We start from the raw sequence: 20,672 nt of genomic DNA on the forward strand, positions 1-20,672 counted from the left end.
GGCCAGCTGAATTTCTGAACTAATTTGAGAGAGTGAGAGCCGTGGTTTAAGCAATTACAAGACAAAAGCAATTTGTTGTAAATAGGATCAATAAAAAAATGATAGAGGACCAATTCAATCTTCTCAAGTTTATATTATCTAATAGATGAATAGTGAAGAAAGGGATCCCTGCTAGCTGCATACTGACTTAGAAAAACATAAATTATTATCTGTTTTGTTGTATTTTATTTATTTTGTTAAACATTTCCCAATTAAATTTTTTTGAGGCAATCAGGGTTAAGTGACTTGCCCAGAGTCACACAACTAGTAAGCATCTGAGGCTAGATCTGAACTCAGGTCCTCTGACTCCAAGATTCATGCTCTATCCACTTCATCAAGCAGCTGCCCCCACAATTACATTTTAATCTGGTTCCTTCACACACACTCAAGAGTTGTATGAATTTGACACCTCTGTATTAGATAATTCAAACATTAACCCCACTAAGCCCAAACCACCAGCCTGATTTCCTAAGGCTTACCAGTATACATGTCTCATAATGGTGCTCACAGACAAGGTTTACCCTCTCTGTCAGTCAATCGGCACCACCCTCAAAGGAGCCGGTGTAAGTCATGACCCAAGAGCAGGCTGAGGGTTAGGGGGCCTTCCTGTAGGTTTCCTTTCCTTCTGGGTATGGGGTTATTAGCTGGTTACACCCAAATTACCTAATTAGTGGTTTATGATCTAATTGTTTATCAATTGATTTGATTAATACTTGCTGACATAAGCCACAGGATCAGTAAGGCAAATTACAATCCCCACCCCCAAATCCAGCCCTCTACTCTACCTGTTTTTCAACAGGCTTTTGAGTAAAATAATTTTTATATTTTTAAATATAAAGGCATGCTCATGCACTCTTTGCCTACAATTGCTTTCTCCCTATGACAGCAGAGCTGAGTGGTTGCAACACCGAGGCTCTCAAGTTTCCCACTGCAGCTTGGAGTACTAAAATTCCCAGCGATGCAGGCAGTCAGAGTTAGGTGGGGTACAAGATAGAGTCCTGGCCTGGAGTCAGGAAGCAATGAGCTCAAATCCAGTCTCAGACACATACTGGCACACTCAAACTCTCGATCGTTTTCCTAAAAAGTGAACTAGGGATGATAATAGCATTTACTTTACGAGCATTTAGCACATAGTAGGCACCATCTAAATGTTTGTTCCTTTGAAATTTGATAATATTTTGAATGTCACATATAGCTCCATGCCATGACCTTTCAAAAAAATTACCAGTGCATACTCATCATATCAGATCAAGGTGGGGGGGGGGACTTGAGGGGAAGGCTTTATTATTTTTTGAACTCAGGTTCAGAATTGGAATTTTTCTTCAGGAGAACCACCTTCAGCCACTAATATCACATAATGAATGGCTTAGGAAATTAGCTTTTTACTGCAGAGACCTGATTATGCTTCTTAATAAATTCAACTTTAAAATCATATGCTTATGGACTGATATCAGTATTTGGCAGTACCTAAGTGTGGGAAGACATCATCAGAGCCAGAGGCAAAATGGCAGAGCAGTAGAAAGCAATACAATGAGCTCCTCCCTCCAAAAAACCTCCTCCAAACAGATCCAGAAAACTACCAGACTGAACAAATGAGGAAGAAACCAAAACAGAAGTCACAGTGAGTTATCTGTCCAACACAAGTCTGCCTAGAAAGACATGTGAATACTGGGTACCTTATCAGGCCAGGAGCCTGATAAGGCATGCTCATGCATGCCTTTCACTAGTCCAGAGACTAGTGAAAGACCCTGTGAAGCAGGGCAAGAAGAGGCTTCAGACCCATACTAGGGCACAAATGCCAATTAGAAGCTGCACCAATCTCTATCCAGGATAGACTAAGATGGGGACTTTATACCTAGGGATAGCATTTGTGGGTACAGAGGCCACTGGTGTGCATTGAAAAAGGAGGAAATCCATTAGCATGGAGCAAAGTGGGATCTCAATTCCAATATCTAGCCCAATCTGCAAAGCAATAACCATTGAAGAAATCCCAGACCACAGAGGAACCTACAACTGTGCCACTCTCAACCAACAGCACTTCCCAGATGGCTTGTGGGGCCGAGTCCAGCAGCATATATTGTTGCTGCGATCAAAACACAGGTCAGGAACCTATAGAGCTCAAACCAAAAGTGCAGGAACCAGACTTAGTCCTAGATTAGACCGCTCTGGGAGTACTGAAAGCTTGCTTGTCTCTGAAACCTTGGAATAACACAACCTCAAGAAAGCAGCAACAGGACCATCCTGGACCTTCCCTCCATAACTGCAGCAGAGTCCAATGTTAATGTCAAGTGCAATGTCAGGAAGTAGGCTGGAAGAATGAGCTAACAAAAAAAGAATCCTGCCATAAAAAAAGCTATTTATGGTGGGAGAGTAGCTCAAGACACAAACACGGAACAGAATGATTCTAAAACATCTATAAGCGAAGCCTCAGAGAAAAACACAGCTTGGTCACAAATTCAACAAGAATTATTGAAAGAGATGAAGTAAGAGTTTAAATTTTTTTAACAAATTAAATGAGAGTGTTAAGAAAAAAACTGGAAAGGAAATGAGAGCTATGAAAGAAAGAATTTTAAAAGGGAATTAACACCTTTTATTTTTAGTTTTCAACATTCACTTTTACAAGATTGAGTTCAAAACTTTTTCCTCCCTCCTTCCCCTCTCCAAGATAACAGCAGTTCTATATAGGCTACACATGTACAGTCATAATAAATATATTTCTACATTAGTCATGTTGTGAAAGAAGAATCAGAACAAAAGGGAAAAATCATGAGAAAAGGAAAAACAAAAAGAAAGAAGATAGTATGCTTCAATCTGCATTCACACTCCATAGTTCTTTCTCTAGATGTGGATAGCATTTTCCATCATGAGTCTTTCAGAATTGTCTTAGATCATTGTATTGCTGAGAAGAGATAAGTCAATCATAGTCGATCATCACACAATGTTGCTGTTAATGTGTCAAAGTTCTCCTGATTCTGCTCACTTCATTTAGCATCAGTTCATGTAAGTCTTTCCAGTTTTTTCTGAAATTTGACTGGTCATCATTTCTTATAGCACAACAGTAAGGAATTAACACCTTAGCACAAGAAGTACAAAACTTTATCCAAGCAACAAATTTCCTAAAAATCAAAATGGACAAAAGAGAAGCCAATGACTTCTGTGAGATAATGAGAAATACTAAAACAAAGTCAAGAGACTGAAAAAAATAGAAGAAAAAGTAATATGTCTCATAACTAAAACAACTTACCTAGAAAACAGGTTGAGGAGAAAAAAATTAAGCATCACTGGACTTCTGAATGCCATGACCAAAAAAAAAAAAAGAGCCTACACAACCTATTTCAATAAGTCTTAAAACTGCCCAGATCTCTTAGAACTAGAGGGTAAAGTACAAATAGAATTCACCTATCAAAACTCCTTAGATAAACAGCAAAATTAAAACTTTCAGCAATGTTACAGCCAAAAATCCAGAGCCTCCAGGTAAAAGAAAAAAAATACTACAAACAGCCAGGAAGAAAGAATTCAAGTACCAAGGAACCATAGTCAGGATCACACACGACTTAGTAGCTACCATCATAAAGGAGCAGAGAACCTGAAATACAATATTCCAGAAGGCAAAGTATATGGGCTTAATAATAACTTAATAATAATAATAATAATAATAACTTACTCAGCAAAACTGAGTAAAATGTGACCAGGAAAAAAAAAAGGATATCTAACGAAATAGAGGACTTCCCATCACTCCTCATGAGAAGACAGTAGCTAAGTAGAAACTGAAGTTCAGACATTGGTATTAAGAGAACCACAAAAAAAGTAAATATGAATGATTGAGAAGACGCTACAAAAGGATAAATTGTTTACATTCAGATATGGGGATATGACGTTTCTCTTCTGAACCCTATCATTATTATCATTATCATTGTCATTATCATCATCATCATGAGTCAAAGAGGGTTCATAATGAGACAAGGCTTAGGAGTGGTTCTGTTACATCCCAATAATTTTAAGAATGGAAAGGGGAAAAAGATAATACTGAGGAGTTGGGGTGGGGGAAGGTGCAGAGGGAAAGAGAAAAGAAGGTTAGGGAAAATTATCTCACTTCATCAGGATGCCCAAGTAAACATCTATACAAACAAGTAGGAAGGGGTAGGAAGAGCAGCGGACACATTTCAAACTCACTCTCATCTGAATTGGTCAAAGGAGGAAAGATTACACACACAGAGTTGGGTACCCCTAGAAGTACATTCCACTCAACAGGGAAATAGAGGAAAAAATGTAAGGAAAGAAAGGAATTAAAGTAATAGTGAACCACAGGAAGAATTAGCCCTAACAAAATTTAAGGATGTACAAAACTGTAGTTCTTTTTGAGGTGGCAAAGAATGGGAATCTGAGGCAATACCCATAACTTGCATAATGAATGAACAAATGATGGTACATAAATGTGGTCTAACACTACTGTGCTTTAAGAAATGCTGAAGATGATGGTTTCAGAGAAACCTGGGAAGACTTGTATGAACCAATGCAGAATGAAGTGAGCCGAAACAGAACATTTTATGCAACAACAGTACAGTAGCAACTTTGAAAGAATTAAGAATTCTTTTCAGCATAATGACCAATAATGATTTCCAGAGAATTAATGGTGCTACCTACCTCCTGACAGAAAGCAGACTGACTCAGAGTGTAAAATGAAACAAATGAGACCCAACTTTATCCACTGCACATACCTAGTGAGAAGCTGAGAGCATTCCAGGCATGGACAACAGCGAGGGCAAAGGCACCGAAGTGGAGTCAGCAAATGAAGTGCCTTGTGTGAGGATGGCAAGTACACCAGTGTACCTGGATCATGGATAACATTAAAAAAAATTAAGACATCTTGACTGCAATGACTACAAATTAATACTAATTTCAACGAAGATCTTCACAACTCCATGGTAGCCCTTTGATCTACCTCTTATTAACTATTATGATTTTCATCCTTGAAATCAGAACCTTTCATTTTTGTCCTTGTATTTTCATAGTAGGGATTTAATCTATGCTTATGGATTGATTGATCCCCACCAGCAACTGTTCTGAACCTTTTCAGGTTTTTATTTTTTAAACTAATTTTTAATTTATTCTTATTTTGAACAGATTACCTGGCTTAATGAGAAAACCAAGACCACTTGAAATGGGCTTCCTCAATTATAAAGCTGACAAATTCAATAGATTTTTTCTAACCTCCTTGACTTCTTTATACAACTTGGCATGGCAGACCACTCCCCTTCTTTTCTGATGTTTTCTTCCTCCCTTACTTTCAATGGCAGTTACATCTGCTGGTTCCCTCCTTACTTGTCTAATTGGCTTTCTTTGCTATTCCTTCTTCCATCTGAAATACAGGTTTCCCCTAATACTTTGTCCCCACTCTCTTCTTTCTCTACACTGCCTTCCTTGACTATTTCATCTACTTCCATGAATTCAATTATCATTTCTAAGTAGATGATACCCAACTCTATATCTGAAGCCTCATCTCTGAGTTTTAGTACCAGATTTCTAATTTTCTACTAGCTATCTGGAGTCACACATCTGTGTGACTGAGTTAATTACTCAATCCCTCAGTTAGCTTCAGTTATCTGTAAAATATAAGTAATATCTGTACTTTCATAACATGGAGGTGACCTTGGGTTCTCCAAAACTATATCAATAGAGCAAAAGCCTTAGTGGGTTCAACCATGTCAACACACACACACACACACACACACACACACATACACACACACACACGGAACTGTCTTGTGATTTCATTTATAATCAAGTCTTAGAGAGTTGCCTTGGGTACTAAGAGGGTTAAGTGACTTGTCCAGGGTCATAAGTCAATATACGTCACCTTCCCGACCCTTCAATGGCTTCTTCCTACCTCCAGGAGGAAATGCAGATTCTGTTTTGGCATCAAGAAACCTTCCTCTGGGACTTTTCTAGTCCATTACCTCCTTGCTGTTCCTCCCAAATCTTTGGTCTTTGAAGGCTCAGGCAATTTGACAGCTCAGAAAATCAAGAGGCAAGCTCCTCTTTGTGCTGGACAGGACTGATTGGGTGGTTCTTGAAGAGGACCAAATGACATCACAAGTTACACAGTGTGTCCAACTGTGGCTGATCCAGCTAAGATGAGCTCACAATGTTCTACTACAGGTCAGGCACAAATAGTCCACGTGAACATGATGCAAAGACAGAAAATAAACAGTCCCTGCCTTCAAGGTATTTTGAGAATGTAAGGGAAAGGAAGAAAAAGGAAGGAAAGAAATAAAGGAAGGAAGGAGGAAGAAAAGCATGTACATACACACACATGAAGTTATACATATACCCACATACATACATACGGAAAACAAATATAAGGTGGTTTTAGGAGAGGGTGGAGTAGATAGTCACTAGTAGCTGAGGAAATCAGGAAAGGCCATACTACAGAAAGTCAATAAACATTTAAACCTCGACTATATGCCAAGTACTATGCTAAGCACTGGGGGTTGCAAATAAAAGAGAGTTCTTGCCCTCACCGAGCTTACAAACTGACCAGAAAGAGGACGTGAAACACAAAAGGAAACCTGTTTTCAGCCTGGGATGGTGGGTGAAGGGAGAGGCTGGGGAAGAAGGCACCCAACACAGGCGTACTGGCTAAAGAGGGCAGATATTGCAAATGAAGACTTGATGGGAGTCCTCTTTAAATGGAAGCTTTATTCTGCCCTCCAGCCCCCCAATCAGAGGGGCAGAGGGTACTGAGGGTACTCAGGAGGTGTGAGTACCAAAACTGATGCAGTCTCAAACGATGAGTTTTCTCATGATGAGGTTTCCTGGGAGCATAGTCATGAAACTGAGTTTTGAAAGAAATCAGGAATTCTAAGAGGGAGATGCATAGAGGAAGTATAGTCCAGATATTGTGGGATGGCCTGTGCAGAAAGAGACAAGAGATGGGGTGTTGTTTGAAGAATAGCAAGACATTTGGCTGGTCTGTAGAGCATGTGAAAGAGAATGACATACTATGACTAGAAATACAAGGGGAAGGGAAGGAGCATTTATATAGGGCCTACTACATGCTGCGCTGACAAATATTATCTCATTCAATCTTTACAAATCTTTATAAATGTTATCTTGTTTAAGATAGGTTGAAGCCAGCCTGTGAAGGCTTTAACTACCAAGAGATGGGTATCTATATGATTCCAAAGTCAATAGGGAGTTAGTCACTGAGTAAGGGAATGACATGGTCAGTAAGAATATCACCATGGCAGCCAAGTGAAGGATGAATTGGAACGGAGAAAGACCTAAGGGAGAAAAACTAGAAGACAACTACAGTATTCCAGGCAATAAATGATTAGGTCCTGAAGTAGAGAGATGACTATTTAGAAAAGGGTAACAACAGACAAATTGTGGAGGCATGAATCAGCAAAATTTGGCAACTGGTTGGTGAACAAGAATGAAGGAAGCCTTTCTTGATCTCCCTAATTATTAGGGTTCTCTCTGATTAGTTTATCTTATTTTACTCTTTATAAGTTGTATTACTAAGGAAAATGTAAACTCCTTGGCCACATAGATTATTTTTCAGCTTTCTCTGTATTCTGTGTAGCTAGTACAAGGCCTTGCAAAGAGGGAGACTTAATAAATGTTGATTTAACTTAATCCAAGTCTTAATTTTCTTATGGAGATTACAATATTTGGAGTACCGACTTCACTGGGGAAATACTGTGCAAATCTCAAAACTCGATATAAAGCAGATCTAGCTTTATATAACCTTCTAAATTTGCCTCTTTTTTCTAACTTCACAACCCTTGGTTAGTGGCACCACTATTCTGTTACCAGGACATCAGTTTTCTTTGACTTTGTCCTCTATCCCTAACCCTCCACATCTAATCAGTTACTATGTCTTAATATCTCATTAAGTCAAAATACTTCTATCAGTCCCTTCCTGTCCACTCCCACTACTCTAAAGCCATCATCATCTATCACCTGGTCTCCATGCCTGGTCATTTTCCTAAGTATCACTATAATCACCCAACCAGAAATGTTTAATTGTTTTCTAATGTGTAAAAGGTAACCAGGAATTGGAAAAATAATCTAAAGCACAGAGCATCCAAGAAGTAATAAGAGGGAGGGCTGGGATTAAGTCTGCTGCACTCCTTAATCAGGCTGACATGTGCCCATGTCATGCACTAAGGTTTAGATAGACAAGTGGCCAAGAAGTCTAAAAATGGCAGCTGTCTCCTCTTCTCCTTTGCAGAGGAGGAGAAGAACAGATGTGGAGCACATTGCCTATTCTCTCCTACCTAGCTGATGTATTGCCTATTCTCTCCTACCTAGCTGATGTGTTATTGCTTTTACTGGATGCTTTTTCTCTACTCTTTTAAAAAATTCTCAGTTTCAAGAGACGGTTCAGAATTTTGAAAACTGTCTTTACGTGTAATTGGAAAAAATACTATTTATATTTAAAAAGAGAAAGAGAAATAAAAAGAGAGAATGGGAAAGATAAATTTGAAAATGAAAGTAACATAAAAACTTTAAAAAACAAAGACTTATTTGGAGTATATTTACGATTGTAAATTCCTTCTGGGCAGGGAGTATTCGTTGGTATTCTTATAGGGTCCAGCACAAAGCTCAGAACATGGCAGGCGCTTAATAACCCATGAGATAAATACTGCAAGCATTATCACCATTTTACAGATAAGGAAACCGAGGATCACTGTTTTGCATGAGGTCACACAAATACTAACCGGCATTCAACCCTGGTCTCCTGATTTCAAGGTCCAAGCTCTTTCCACTATACCAGACAAGAAAAAACTCCTTAGCCTAGTATTCAAGGCTAGCCTCAATTTAGCCCTAGCCAACCTTTTTGGACCTTTTGGGCCTTATCTCACATTCTACATTCCAGTCAAACTAGACTATAGACTGCTTCCTCAATTTCACAGTGATCCTTCCCACTTCACTTGTAGGTGGCCTTAAACTTGTCTCAATTATCTCCATTTCTGCAATTTATGGTCCTGAACCAGGGGTGGAGAACCTCCAGCCTAGAGGCCCCAGGTGACTTTGATTCAAAGGGCCCTACTTGAGGACCTAGAGGGTCCCATGTGGCCTGGAGGCTACAAGTTCCCCACTCCTGTCCCAAACAGTTACCTGGGGGAACTAAAAAACTAAGAAATTTGTCCCATGTCACACGACCAGCACACATCCAGGGAAGGATTTGCATCCAAGCTGTTCTGGCTCTGAGACTGGCTTTCTATCCATTATGCAACGCTGCCTCTCAATACCTCTACAATATTAGCTTTTAATGATAAAGCACAAAAAAACACGAAGAAACTATTCTAACTTGAAGAAAATTTCTTCCAGCAGATTTGGATCAACATTAAATCAGTTCCAAAGGCATCTCTAGCACTCCAAGATTTCCTTTTCTACCCATGAGAGTGCTCCTCCTCCTAACACACAGCACAATCAATGGCCTTCATGAGCTGCTATGGAAAAAAAAATGGTGACTAATCTTCTGCCTAGTAACAAATTTCTGAGCAACAAGGTTGCCAGGTGCTCAGAAAGCCTTCCCAACTTATTCTCAAGCTAACTCTTCAACCATTATACATCAACAAACCTTCCCTGGGCCTCAGTCTTCTTATCTTTAAGATGAAGGATGTGGACTAGATGGTCGCTAAGAATCCTTCCACTTCTTATACCCATGACCTACAATCTATAACAGTCATGCGGTAAAACTGTTTCAGCAAAACTGCACATTTCCTAACTCAAACACCTCAAAGTCCAGTTCTGAATACAACGCAATATCCCTACTCAGGGCATAGGTCAGATATATTTAACCATACTCTTTCACTACCTCACTAATCTTACTTGCCTCTATATGACACATAAATAAGGGAAATGTTGTGGATAGAATTTACTCAGGTTTTAGCAAAGTCTCCCACACTATAATCTGCAGAAAAGATGGAGCTGGTTACAGCTGGGCAGATTCAGGACTGGGTGAATGCCTAAAAACAAAGAGGAGTCATGAACAGACTGATATTAACTTGGGGAAGGTCCCCATTGTAAAGTCCAGAGATGTTCGATTAGCTCTACGCTGTTTAACATTTTTACTAACAAGTTGGATAAAGGTGTAGAAGACATGCTTATCAAATATCAAATTACATGACCTGTGAAAGATAGCTCTTGAAATGACGGTCTGGATTCAAAAGTATCTTTACAGGCTAGAATCCAGAAGCAATAAAACAAAGTCAAAAGAATGAAATAAAAAATAGAAGAAAATTCGAAATATCTCATTGGAAAAATAACTGACCTGGAAGTAGATCCAGGAGAGATCATTTAAGAAATACTGGACTATTGAAAGCCATGATCAAAGAAAGACCCTAGACATTACCTTTCAAGAAATTATCAAGGAAAACTACCCTGACATTCTAGAATCCAAAGGTAAAATAGAAATTGATAGAATCCACCAATCACCACTTGAGATCCCAAGATGAAAACTCCCAGAAATATTATAGCCACATTCCAGAGCTCCCAGGTCAAAGAGAAAACATTGCAAGCAGCTAGAAAGACATAGTTCAAACATTGTGGAGCTGCAGTCAGGATAACACAAGATTTACCAGCTACCACATTTAAAGGAGCAGAGGGCTTAGAATAGAGCATTCTGGAAGGCAAAAGAGCTGAGATTACAACCAAGCAAAATGAACATTTAATGAAATTAAGCATTTCTGAGGAAAAGACCAGAGCTGAATAGAAAATGTAACTTTCAAATATAAGACTCAAAAGAAACATAAAAAGGTAAACATGAAAGAAATCATAAGGGACTCAGTAAGGTTAAACTTTGAGCCTTTCTACATGGGGAAAATGAGATATACATATCTTCTACGAACTTTATCATTATTAGGGCATTTAGAAGGATTCAACATAGAAAAAGGGTATGGGAGTGAGTCAATCAAGTTGGGATGATGTAAAAAAAATGAACAGGCAAGAAAAAGGGAGAAGAAGAATGGTGGAAATTATCTCATGTAAAAGAGGCTGGAAGGTCCAGGTAGATTTAAAAGAATGCATAGGGCCTAAAAGACAATTTACTATTTTCACATTAGTCTTTCCCTGGAAGGCTCACAATAAGCAACCATCTCCAGAGGCATCACCAAAAATACCACTGGAAACATGAAGGCCAATCCCTTCCTGGAGCACTTAAATAATTTTATGATGTTCTAATCCTGCCAACTGGTGCGGTGGGGAACTCACTCAAGGCAGTGTCCCAGTACTGTAGGTCCAATACTGGAACAGAATGGGTCTGAAGGATCATTCAGCAGTTATTACAATTTATTTAGCGATAGCTAGAGAAGGAAACTCAACAAAGATGAGTGCTAAGAAAACGTCAAATTGAATCAGCTGGGCAAGAGTTGCTCATCATTTTTCACCAGCCAAACATTAGAAAAAGTACCTGGAGTTTGTACTCAAGTCAACAAGCAAGTGATGTTAAGGCCTTTAGTGCCGAGAGTCAGAATCTGGAGAATGGACTTGAATACCTTTTAAAGAAAAACTGGTGTAACCAGTATAAAGGAAGGAATTAGGGTATTGCTCCTACCACAACACAGAAGACATGATGGTTACATTCAAGGACCTATTTCACTTAGCCCCATATGGGAGAACTTGAAACAATGAGTAGAAACCACAAAGAAACCAAAAGAAATTTAAGGTATGTTAGTACAAAAACCAGGTCCCAATTAGGACAAGTAATGAATAAAGTCATCACATTATTTAAATTTACACTACACATTTTCCATTGTGTAATCAAGCCCATTATTTCACATGACTATAACTTCAAATAGCGTCAATTCAAATATACTTCTAGGAAGTCATTATTCACAGTAGTCAGGACCTATCCGAGGTAACAATTAAAGCTATCCACAAGGGAAGAATAGGCAATTTGGGCAGTAATAGGTTTTCTCTCAAAAAACTGGATTGGGCAGAGAGGATTCTTGCTCATGTGTGAATTGGACAGGATCCCTTTCTCTCTCAAGTTCTGTGTTCCTTTAAATAGCCTAGCTTTGGCAAACATAGACATCCCAAGGACAGGACAAGGAGAGAATGAATCTTTACAACAGAATACTCCTTTTTAAGAAGAGCCAGTTACCTCCTCAGGCTCCCCTCCCCCTTACAAATCTTATCTTTTCTCACTTTGAGGTCAGCTTAATGCAAAGATAAGGACAAGCTAACAGGATGTTTAAAGAAATCGTTTCCCCTCTATACCCATACTCAGATTGTATTCAAATTGATTTTTTCCCTCACTTTTGTCCTAATTATACTTTTCTCTTCCCCCGCAAAAAATGACTCACTTCATTAAAAAGATGGTTTTAGAGAGAGGAAGGAGTTGAGGTGAGAAAAATGCTTTCTTCATTCTACTTCCTTCCTTCTTGCAGGTGACAGCATTCACCTGTCTTTTAAATTCAAGTCTTCTGCACAAAGAAGACACGTTGCCTAAGGCATCATAAGGGTAAGTGTGGGAACTCATGTTTCTCCGGGTGAATAAGGATTTTTAAAAATCTTTTTGAATATTTTTTGAATGAATTCTTTTGAATATTCTTCTAGCTCTGCTACTAAGGCCATGTTGCAATAAGAAGTAGACTGGCCAGGAAGACCTATATCTGCAAAGGTACCATGCAGATGACCAAGAAGAAGGCAAGTAAGAAACCCAAAAGTGTTCTGGAACTCAGGTATTGTGGGCATGCTTATTTCCGCCATTCTTGAGGCAAGTATCTAGATATCGAGAGTTTCTTCAACACAGAAATGCTGAAAAAACTGTCATGATTGCAAACCCCACACAGATTCCCTATATCTTAGCCATTATCAAGATTCTAATTAAGTCAATATGTAAGCTACCAAGATTTTCTTCACTCCAGCCACTCCCCATTCCCATACTCTCATTAAATTAACATATTAGCATTAAATTAACATATTAACAATTATTATAATTATCTTAATTACATTGTCATTGATTATATTATTGTATATCATATTGGTAACGATAATTAATAAAAATAATATAAATTAATAAAATAATAAAATTAATATTTACTTGTGTTACATAATAGTTTTCTTATGGTTTCACTTCTATTTTTAAAGATAGAAATAAATAAATAAATAAAATATTTGCATTCTCAATCACATTTTACTTAACTAGAACTCAGTAATTTTTAAAACATTCATCTTAAACTTGGCTCTAGATGGTTTCGAAAGGTAGATGCTGCTAATCAGTAAACAAGTATTTTTTTTTGTAAGGAAGGCACTAGGTGCTGGAGATCGGAAGCAAAAATGAAATGGCCTCTGCCCACCAGGATCTTATGTTCTAGAGGGAAATATGTACCTTACACTTTGAAGGGCTTCTAAGAAGCAAAAGAACATGCATTCCAGGGAGTCTGGCTTTCATGCAAAGAAGGCTAATTTAAGGGGAAAAAAATTGTCAGTGTTTCGGAAAATATTTTTTCTATCGGTGTCCAACACCGCTATATTTGGGGAAACGTCCTATCTGAAACTAAACATCTCGTGTTTTCATTTTGTATTTAGGGTTTGAGAGCAAGTAAAACCACCTAAGTTAACAAAAAACAGAACATCCCACGAAACAATTTCTCCATTTTCCAGAGATGTGGTGAAAACAAATTACAAAACCAAAACAAAGTTTATAAAAACAGCTATCTCGTTTTAGAAGCCCATAGAATACTACTTGGAAAAAAATCAGTGAAGATCGCCATGGGGAGCGGGTGATTTCACCACCTGTGTGCACGAGGGCAATTGCGGCCGAGGCACAAAGTTTAACCCTAGCCAAATAATTTCACCGGGGGCCGGGAGGGCAATGGGACGACCACGACCACAGCTCTGCAATTAACACGAATTTGTTTCTGTCTCTTGCCAACTTTTTAAATAGCTCTTCCCAGACACCTAGGAGGCAACGAGTAAAGCACACCTGAGCCGCCTTCTTCTTTGCCCCAGGTCCTGGCAAAGTCTAAAGTCAGAAGCGAGGCTCTTCCCCCACCGAGGTTTGAATTAAATTTACATTTGCATATCTCACGTGCGCGGGCAAGGGCTTCGAGAGCTATTGGGGGCAGCAGCTCGCCCCCCGCCCCCCAGCTGCGCGCTCCCCGGCGCCCCCCTCCCCAGTGCACCGCCGCTCCCAGGGGCTGCTGATCCGTTTTCCTTTGGCAAAGAAGATGCCTCCGAGAAGCCTCGCCCCAAGCTGCCCGGGAGGGTGCGAGGGGGGAAAGGGAGGCCGGAGGAGCTGCCCTAAACCAAGAGCCCCAGGACCAATAGTTTCCCTCCTCACTCACCGTTATCCGGTCTCAATAGAGGAGCCGGGGCCGGGCTGGAGCAGGAGGAGTTAGGGAGGAGGGGAAAGGGAGGAGGAGGAGGAGCTGAAGGAGGAAGCGGCGTCCCGGGGAGGGGGGTGCACGGGGCGTGGAGGCCCCAGCTGCAAAGCTGCACGTCCAGATAAGGGCGGAGGACCCAGCGGAAAGCAGGGGAGGGGGCGCCCTGACCGCAGGAGGGCCGGCCAGCGGCGGCGCCGAGCCTCGGCGAGGCCACACCCGGAGAGCCCCAGGCAGGGCCCCGGCCCTCCTGGGCTGAGTCCGGCAGGGTGTCGGCTTTGCAGTGGGCAAGGATGACACCACAGAAGGCTGGGGGTGGGTCTGAGAGACACAGGCCGGACTTAACCTTTTTTGTTGTCGTTTAGTCGTGTCCGACTCTTCGTGACCCCGTGGACCACACTGTCCGTGGGGTTTTCTTAGCAAAGATACCGCTGGAGTTTGCCTTTTCCTTCTCTACTAGATTAAGGCAGAAAAAAAAAAAGGTTAAGTGACTTGCCCAGGGTCATATAGCTAGTGTCTGAGCCTGCATTGGACCCCGGCTGTCTCTAACTTACCTTTTAGCGCCTCGCAATTTCTTCCGTGGATCAAGTCAGGTCAAATCAGCAAGCATTTATTAAGCGCCTTCCGTGTGCTCTGGGGATACAAAGAAAGGCATAAAACAATCCTTACCTTCTGCTAGCACAATTAAATGGGGGGAAAGGGGGAGGGAGAGACAACTTGCAAACAACTGTGTACCGGAAAAAAAAAATACACGTAAGATTAGAGTACAGATAATCGAAGGGAAGGGACGAGTCAGAATGGGATCTAAAAAGGTTTCTTGCCGAAGGGTAGTATTTGAGCTGAGATTTGGAGGAGGTCAACAGGTAGAGATGAGGAAAGTAGTTGCAGGTTGGACAGTGGGTGAAAAATCTTTGGAATCCTAGACTTGAAATGCTGTGTGTTAAGAAGCTAGGAGACCGCTGGACTGAGTGGGTCGGGGAGTAAGGTAGGAAGGACTGTGTGTGTGTGTGTGTGTGATCCTAGAGGTAATAGAGAAACCACTGGGGCTTATTAGGTAAAGGGATGAATCAAAACTGTGTTTTAGAAGCTTGGTCTGACAGGGGCGCCGAGGTTGGACTGGAATGGGGAGAGGCGAGGCAGGGGAACCATCCAGAAGGCCTTTGCGTCAGTCCAGGCATAGAAAAAAGGGGGCCCATATAAGAGATGTTATAAAGGTAGAATCAACAAGGCTTGAGAGTAAGTTAGGTATTGAGGGAGTAAGAGAGTGGAGGATGGCAGTAGCCAAGGTCCCCACCGATGGCGTAAACACGTACAGCAAATAGCTGGGAGAAATACCTGGAAGGAATGATGAGTGTTGTAGGGAGTTGGCTGTAGGGCCAGTGCTTGAGGATTCTTGACCTTAAAGCAGGATCTGGAGTCTGCAGCCCGGGCAGCCTGTGAAGATGAATAAGATCTAGAAGCCGAGGTCATGGAGACCTCCAACTATAGTCACTTGCCAGTTAATAGGGTGAGTTTATTCCTTGCAATATGGAGTTCAAAATTGTCCAACCTACAATAAAGGAAACTGACGCAGAGTTCTGAGCCCACAGCACTTTGTTAAAAGGTCCCTGGTCCCCTCTAATGAAGTGGACCCCAGATCTTCCTCCTCCATCTGAGGTGCTCCTGATCCCCAAAGCCCTTACTTTTGTAGGGTTTGATTCCCAAATATGCAAAGTAAAATACAGAATTTCATTGGCTGTTAGACCTTGCTCTTGAGGGCCAAAAAATTAAGATGGGCAAGGCAAGAGTTATCTCCAGTGACCAAGTGGTCACAAGTGGTCACCTGCTCACGTTAAGCAAGAGAGGGTGGTCCGGAGGTACAAATATAAGTTAGGGAACATTCCGAAGTATCAAGGCATCCCACCCTTGGCTGGGTTTGGACATGGAATTTGAGTAAAACAGGATAGAGGTATCTTTGTCAGCATTCTTGTGGTTGCAACAGTGACCTTCACAACTGGTCAACAAATAGTGAACATTACATTAAAGTCTGAGGCCTGCTATAAGAACCTATCTTATCTAATTATCTGTGTGATTTATGTAAAATATTAAACTGGTTAATACAAATTGGAATAGAATAGAGGTCCTAATGAACATATCCCATAGTTATCAGACTCTTGGTTCAAGTCCCATTTATCTCCTTATCTGTTTTTACCAATAAATACATTTCAGTGAATTTTTTCAACCTAAGTTTGCAACAAACTAACCTCCCTCAGGTGGGCTTTTTCAAATAAACTGCTATTAAGATAGGTCTCCCCAAACAGATTCATATACAATTTTTAAAAATAAATTACAAATATTGCATTTACTCAATTATATTGAATTTGATTTTTTTAAGTTCAATTCTAAAAATTATATTTATCTCTTAAATTTAATTTTGTTAGTATCAGCCTAATTTAATCTTTTGAAATCTTTAATTTTGTCATAAAAATATAATAGCTTTACTTCTGCCTTTGTGCAAATTCTATGAGAATGTCTTCTAAGTCTTTATCCAAGATTGCACTGTGTGCTGAAAGAAATAATTAAAGAATCCAGTGTGGTCTAGTGTCTCTCATGAGGGGGAGGGTATGGTTTTCAGTTGACATCCAAGTTCTCAGACGCTGTGGGGAGAACCTCACATGATCTGGGAGCCCATTTGGGACTGGAGGTTCTCTGAGAAGGAAAACTGTTTTTCACATTGTTAGTACTGTGTTTTATTACAATCTTCAATACACTACTAATTATTGACTGACTGCCTTTGCTCAATGTATGTGGTTGGTTCTCAGCTTATCTTAGCTTAGACCACTAATGTACCATTCCAGTCACTTAAGTAGTGGAGTTCTGTATGTACAATTCAATACAAATTCCTTTTATATCACAAATATGGTGCTGATACCTAAACCAAGAAAAACAAAAACAGTGGAAGAAAACTGTAGACCAGTTTCCCTAATGACTATTGATGCAAAAATTTTAAATACAATACAAGCAAGGAGATTACAGCAATATGTCACAAAGATCATATACTGTGGCCAGGTGAGATTTATACCAGGAATGCAGGACTGATTAGGTATTAGGAAAACTCTCAGCACAATTGACTATATCAATAACAAAATAACAAAAATCACATGATTATATCAATAAATGCAGAAAAGGCTTTTGACAAAATACATTTGTTACTATTAAAAACATTAGAAAGCATAGGAATAAGTGGAGCTTTCCTTAAAATAGGTAGTATTTATTTAAAATCATCAGTAAGCATTGATGCAAATTAAAACAACTCTGAGCTACCACCGCACCGATCAGATTGGCTAAGATGACAGAAAAGGAAAATGGCAGATGTTGGAGGGGATGTAAGAAAATTGGGATACTAATGACTTGGTGGAGTTGTGAACTGATCTAACTATTCTGAAGAGCAATTTGGAAGTGTGGCCAAAGGACTATCAAACTGTGCATACTCTTTGACCTAACAGTGTTACTTCGAGGTCTGTATCGCAAAGGGGATAAGAGGAAAAGGGCCTATATATACACAAATATTTATGATGGCTCTTTTTGTGCTCCCAATTGGAAATTAAAGGAATGCCCATCAATTGGGGAATGGCTGAACAAGTTGTGGTAATATAATTATGATGGAATACTATTGCACTATTAGAAATGACAAGCAGGATGCTTTCAGAAAACATGAAAAAACTTGCATGAACTGATGCAAAGTGAAGTGATCAGAACCAGAAGAACATTGACAAAGTAACAGCAATATTGTACAAGGTGAATGATTTAGCAATGATTATTTTTAGCAATACAGTGATCTTAGACAATTCCAAAGGACTTATGATGAAAAATGCTATCCCTTTCCAGAGAAAGAACTGATGGAGTCTGAATGAAGATCAAAGCATTTACTGTTCACTTTATTTTTTTCATGATGCTTTTTTTTAAGTGGGGGAGTTGTGTTTTCTTTTACAACATGACTAATATGGAAATATGTTTTACATGACTATACATGTGTAACCTACATCAAATTTTTGCCTCTCTCAGGGACAGGTGAGAAGAGAGAGAGAGGAAGAGAATTTGAAACTCAAATTTTAAAAAATGAATATTTAAAAATGTTTTTTGTTTTGTTTTACTTTTTTTAGTGAGGCAATTGGGGTTAAGTGACTTGCCCAGAGTCACACTGCTAATGAGTGTTATGTGCCTGAGGCCGGATTTGAACTCAGATCCTCCTGACTCCAGGGCTGGTGCTCTATCCACTTTGCCACCTAGCTGCCCCCAAAATTGTTTTTACATGTAATTGGAAAAAATAAAATATAAACCATTTAAAGTGAATATGAAGTACAATACAATATTACAGTATTTTTTTTACATTTGAGATAGAACTACACAGGTACCACACTTTTGATGAGTTTTGTATAATAACTTTATTTTTGGATTTCTGTAACTTTTTCTTTGATTTTGATTGTGATCACCAGGACCATCAGAGATGGCGGAGTCTTCCCTAAAGAATGTTTATTTGGTGGAGGAGGGGCAGCACTTGTAGTAGGCCAGGCTGTGCCAGATTGGTCTAGTAGATTAGGTTCAGTACCCGAATGAAGTGAGAGAGTCATAGAACTTCTCACTGTAACCCCTGTCCCAAAGCCCATTGCCATGGAATTCTCCTTTGTGGTGAGATGGGGGCCCTGCTCTGTGGGACTAGCAGGGTGGAGTTGGCAAGGGGAGAGAGAGCTTCAGTTAACAGCCAGTTCCCTTTGGGACTCCCAAAAGCAGTCCTCCTTCAAGCCTTCTTTGAGCATCTAATCCCTTCCAGCTCTTCTGGCTCCTTCCTGGCTTCCAGTTTCAAGAAAGAGATAGAAGAGGCCAGCTCAGTTGCAAATTGCTGAAGCAGAAGACTCTGGGAGAGACATGAGTGGAGTTGCCAGTCTCCATCATGTCTCTACCCCCCAGCTTGCCATACTACAGGCTTCTAGGAGTTTTCCCCCAGGGGTGAGATCCAGAAGAGTCCCCAAAGAACAGGGCCTCCATCTCCACCAATAAGGATAGTCTTATACCATTGGGCTTTGGGACAGTGTTTATATAACATTTAGCAAAAGGAATGTACTTAACCATAGCAGGGGAAAAACATTCAGAGCAGGTGTAAAAGAAATAAATTAGTGTGAATACCGTGAGTTTAGGAAATCAACTTCTCTCTACCTTAAAGCATTCCACTGTTTCCTTGTAGGTCAAAGAAATGGAGCCTGAAGGGTTGTGCAGTTTCTATTTCAAAGAGAAGCCTCCATTGTCTTGAGACAGCTGGTCCCACTAAGATGGTATGATGGGATTACCTACGAAGGGCACTACCAGAGCAAACATGGTGTCAGAGAATTTAATTGATTCAGCTGAGCACAGATTTCCAGTGTAGATCGTGCTGCTGGTCTGCCAATCCAAAGACTCGGGGCCAGCCAGAACTCTCAAGTGACCATGGAGTTAAGCTAATATAGACTGAGAACAAAACACATACACAGAGCAAAGGCAGTCAGGCGATAAGTATGTAGAGACACGTGCCAGGTACAATGGTGAGTGCTGGGGATACAAAGAAAGGCACTCAAGATCTAAGAGAGACAGCAAGCAAACAAATATGTACAAACACACTATATATGGATAATTAATGTGGAGGGAATGGATAAAACCTGTGTGCCAAGAACCTTGCCTCATATTTTACAGAAATAATTGAGGCCAGTCCCCTTGGGTTCCCTCTTCTCTCCTCTTCCTTATCTCCTATCACTCGGGTACCACCTGCCTCTATCAGCTTCTCCTCCCTCCTCCCCCGTCTTACAAGATGAAGTGATTACTGCTTACTCCTTACCAAGGCTTACTCTCTGCTTGTTAAAGTGATTCCATTCTATCCAGTCTCCTCCAACAGATTGACTTCTCTGTCATCCTCACTCATTCACTCATTTTCATTCTTTTCCTCTGTACTGGCTCATTTCCTATTGTCTACAAACATTCCTGCTGTCCACAAACAACATTCCAACTCTCTACAAACATTCCTATTGTCTCCTCTATTGGGGGGGGGAACCTCTCACTTGATCCTTCCCTCCTGGCTAACTATTGTCCTATATCTCTTCTTCCCTTTGTAGCTAAACTCCTTTAAAAGGTGGTTGATTATAGATGCATTGACTTTTTCTCCTCCCACTAATTCAGCTTCCAGCCTTACCATTAGACCGAAACTGTTCCCTCCAAAATGACTGAGTTCTTAGTTGCCAAATCCAATGGATTTTTCTCTATTCCCATTCTCCTTGACCTCCCTACAGC

The 20,672-nt window shown here is 40.2% G+C and overlaps 1 protein-coding gene across 7 annotated transcripts in view; it reads right to left on the reverse strand.

The window, feature by feature from the left end:
- The window catches only part of ABCG2 (ATP binding cassette subfamily G member 2 (JR blood group)), a 93,476-nt gene that overhangs the window by 70,673 nt on the left and 2,131 nt on the right, over positions 1-20,672 (reverse strand). Inside the window, exons 2-3 of one of the 7 annotated variants that reach the window (XM_020988316.2) lie at positions 15,714-15,812; positions 14,933-15,011 (exon numbers count right to left, since the gene is read on the reverse strand). The gene's annotated coding sequence lies outside the window, so the exon portion shown is untranslated. Of the gene's footprint in view, positions 1-4,757; positions 4,870-5,926; positions 6,109-13,981; positions 14,098-14,342; positions 14,584-14,932; positions 15,012-15,713; positions 15,813-20,672 lie in introns of those variants that run through there. The other 6 variants (XM_020988314.2, XM_020988315.2, XM_020988313.2 and 3 more) reach the window with 6 other exon arrangements.

This window comes from Phascolarctos cinereus, unplaced genomic scaffold (genome assembly GCF_003287225.1).
Source record: "Phascolarctos cinereus isolate Bilbo 61053 unplaced genomic scaffold, phaCin_HiC Scaffold_9;HRSCAF=440, whole genome shotgun sequence".
NCBI lineage: Eukaryota > Metazoa > Chordata > Mammalia > Diprotodontia > Phascolarctidae > Phascolarctos > Phascolarctos cinereus.